The 3,484-nt window shown below is 52.0% G+C and overlaps 1 protein-coding gene across 1 annotated transcript in view; it reads left to right on the forward strand.

Moving 5' to 3' along the window:
- Nucleotides 1–135: 135 nt before the first annotated feature.
- The window catches only part of CCDC149 (coiled-coil domain containing 149), a 96,962-nt gene continuing 93,613 nt past the window's right edge, over nt 136–3,484 (forward strand). The window contains exon 1 of the mRNA XM_040486820.1: nt 136–290. The gene's annotated coding sequence lies outside the window, so the exon portion shown is untranslated. The remainder of the gene's footprint in view (nt 291–3,484) is intronic.

Genomic DNA, 3,484 nt, shown 5'->3' on the forward strand with positions numbered 1-3,484 from the left:
CCCTGGGTGGCCGAGCGCGGCGGGGACGCGCGGGGGGCGGGGGACGCGCTGCTCCCCGCCCCCGCCAGGTGCGCCGCTCCTCGCGCGCCTCCCGGGCCGGCCGGGCGCCGCTTCCACGCCATCTGGTGCCGGCTTCAGGGGAGGGGCCTTCCCCCTCCCGCGGGGCTCGGCCCTGGATTGGAGAGCGGAGCGCGGGGGACCCGGCAGGAGAGGAGCCAAGCCCCACCTGCCTTCCCGGTCACCACCGTTGTGGAGCCCAGCGATTGGACGGCCCGCGCTGAAGCGGAAAGGTGGTGCCCGGTGGGGGGGGGGGCGGAGATCCGGGACCTGGGGTTCCCCCCCGGGCCAGGTGGAATTACCTGCGGTGGAGGTTTGGGTGGGGGGAGTTCGGGGTCCTCCGTAGCCTTCATTCAGTCACTTACTTCTGTCAACACGTGTGTCTTGCGGGCCTACTCTGGGTAAGGTGGAGAGCCATTTATCAAAAGAGCGAACGACAGGTGCGGAAGGCACTCGATTCGTGCAAGCAGAAAACAGCAGCCCTCTTCCCCCCAAACCCCTTTGTCACAACCACCCCGGGGTTGGCTTTTAGTCTCCTGAGCTATTGCCTCTTCAGCCCAGCCTGAGTTTTTTGGCCTGGGAGGGGCTGTCCGGCTTCTGCAGGTGACAGTGAGGGCTGATGTCTCCCTGTCACAGGTAGGTCGTTCGTCCTGACTTACCGCCATATGTGATGGCAGTTCCCCGTGCTACCTAGCCTTGCTGAGCACCCCCCCTCCCCCCAGTTTTCTATTCTCTCCCTCCTGAGAACCATCCCTTTGCCCAAAGCCAACTTGGGGCCTCTTTGACTTTACTCCTGTGCACATAATGCAGGGTGTAGTGATTTGTTCTCTTCCTTCCCCTGTGGGATGTTAGAAGGGAAACCCTTATACTTTCTCCTGTAATCATTTCCAGGGCCTCCAGGTCAGGCGGATAACAGTACTTAACGTCTGGTGTGTGCAAAGCGTTGTATTTCTGAAGAGGGATAAGATGTCTTAAGTTCTTCCTGGTTTAGTTTGTTTACTCTTGGTCTAGTAGCTGAAAACTCCTAACTAGGCAGCGTTTGGACGCATTGTTTTGCGGCCTGCGCCCTCCCGTCTCCTCTAACTCTCTGGCTGTACGTCAAGGGACAGATCCTCCAGGGAACTTTCAAGAATCAAGAATCATACCCAGTAGTCAAGGAGGCTGGGGGTGCGTCTTCATAAGAGTCCAGGGCTAGGCTCTGAAATGGCAGCAGAATGTTCTCTACTCCAACAAATATGTATCGAAGGTCTATTAGCAGCCAGGTACCTCGCTAGGTGCTTGGGATTCAGCGGCAAAGAAGGCAGACAACCCCTTCTGCTCTCAAAGAATTTCTGGAACCTATGCTACAGTTTGGGAGAGTTACGCGATAAACATGAAGAGAATGCTAAAGGGTGGAAAACCAGAGGAAGGAAGTGCTTCATTGCATCCGAATATGCCTCCCTGAGGTGGCCTTCCTTCTGCCTTGCGCTGACCACACTAGTGTGGCCTGGTGGTCTCCCCACCGGGATGTGTGTTTTACTTGGCTTTGATCCAGGGGCCTACACACCGAGCTCCATACACAGCGGGTGCTCAAAAAATGCTTATAGAATAAATCAAGATCCTGACATGTGCCTTTTAGGAGTTGCCTTGCCTATCCCAGCTGGATTTCTTCAGGGTAGTGCATTCGTGCCTTCCACAAACACTCAGTAAAGGCTCTAGGGCGTGGAAGGCACACAGCAAGGAGCTATGCTTGCCCCTCTCCTAATACCTCATGGCTGTTTCTTGAGTCCTTCATCAGTGTTAAGTATTTTACATAGCCTCATTCTCATAATGTTATAAAGTAGGAATTATTTCTCATTTTGCAAGTAAGGACACTGTGGCTCAGATAGGTTAAGGAGCTTGCCAGAGCCTTACAGCTGGAGCGGGCAGAATTTGAACCCTGGTCTGACTCCAGAGCTTGGAATCATTAGGCCATACTTTGTATGTTAATCATTGGTTCATCTCTGTGTATCTTCAGCTAGACAGCAGGTTCTCCAAGAGAGAGGACCATGTTTTATTCACCTTTGAATCCCCAGTGACTAAATCAGTGTTCCTCAGAGTACGATCTACAGATCACCTGCACCCCAGTCATTTGGGGAACAAAGAGCGCAAAGAGTCACTCTGCATTTTGGGGAAAAGTGCAAGTTTTAAAGTCTCTCCCCGGATCCGTTGTGCATTTCCCCCTCTTCACCGTGGATCCATCTAAGTCTTAACCCCCGATGGGACCTTATTTTGAGATCGGGTCTTTGCAGATGTAATTACGTTAAAGACTGTGAGATGAAATCATCCTGGATTTAGGGTGAGCCCTGAATCTAATGACTGGTGTCCTTACAAAAGAAAGTAAAGATAGATTTCAGACACAGAGATACAAGGGAGAAGACAATGGGAAGGCACAGAGAGGGAGGCCATATGAAGATGGAGATCGAGATCAGAGTTGCACATCGAAAGTCCTGGAATGTCAAGGTTTGCCAGCTGCCACCAGAAGCTGGAAGAGGCATGGAACAGATTCTCCCTTAGAGCCTCCAGAAGGAATCCGTTCTTCTGACACCTCTTGACTGTGGACATCTGGTCTCCACAGCTGTGAGAGAATACGTTTCTGTGTTTTAAGCCACCCAGTTTGCGGTAACTGGTTATGGCAGCCACAAGAAACTGATACCCCGATGGCATGAAAATGCCCAGGGGTATAGCCTAAAATCTGCTCTTCTCAGACACTGAGCTGCCCAGGGGATTCCCCTGCCCCACTCAAGTTTAGCTGGCCGGGTGCGGACTGGGCCTGGCGTGGAGATGCCAGCTACGTAGCCAATAGGATCCAAGGGAGAGAGTGGTCAGTGGCTGGTGGTGTTTCAAAGTGATTTTGGAATCCAGCCAGAAGAACTGGGGAAGACAGTCACCAGGCATCTGACCTGAGCTGAGTGGGCCTTTTGACGGCTCGCGTCGATTTCTGCAGAGGACCTGGTTTCTGCCTCCCGCCCTGGACACGCACTCCATCGCCCTTCCTGCCCAGAGCCCTGTGCTGCCTTCCCATCGGTCTGCCTCCGTGGCTCGCCTCTACCAAGCCGTCTTCACTTAAAATGATCCTACAGAGATCAGTTTTATTTTCATATTTTTAGTATAACTAGCTGAAGTTACAGCCCACTCGTAGCCCCCAAAGTAAACACGGCCATGCATGTGAAAGAAGCCTGGCTGATGTTCTCTTTTAGAAATTGAATGTCTGGGGAGGGGGAAATGTTCTTCCTAGCACCACCTGAAGTGATCTTCCAAAAGATCTCTCTCTCTCAGGGAGAGATCTTGAAATGCAGCCATGCAGACAGTCAGTAGTTTTTTTTTTATTAAAAAAAAATGCTGGCCCCCTGTTGGCCGGCTGCCTTTTTTTTTTTTTTTTTAATTTTTTTTTCAACGTTTATTTATT

This window comes from Herpailurus yagouaroundi, unplaced genomic scaffold, assembly GCF_014898765.1.
Source record: "Herpailurus yagouaroundi ecotype Mexico unplaced genomic scaffold, PumYag 28, whole genome shotgun sequence".
Lineage (NCBI taxonomy): Eukaryota > Metazoa > Chordata > Mammalia > Carnivora > Felidae > Herpailurus > Herpailurus yagouaroundi.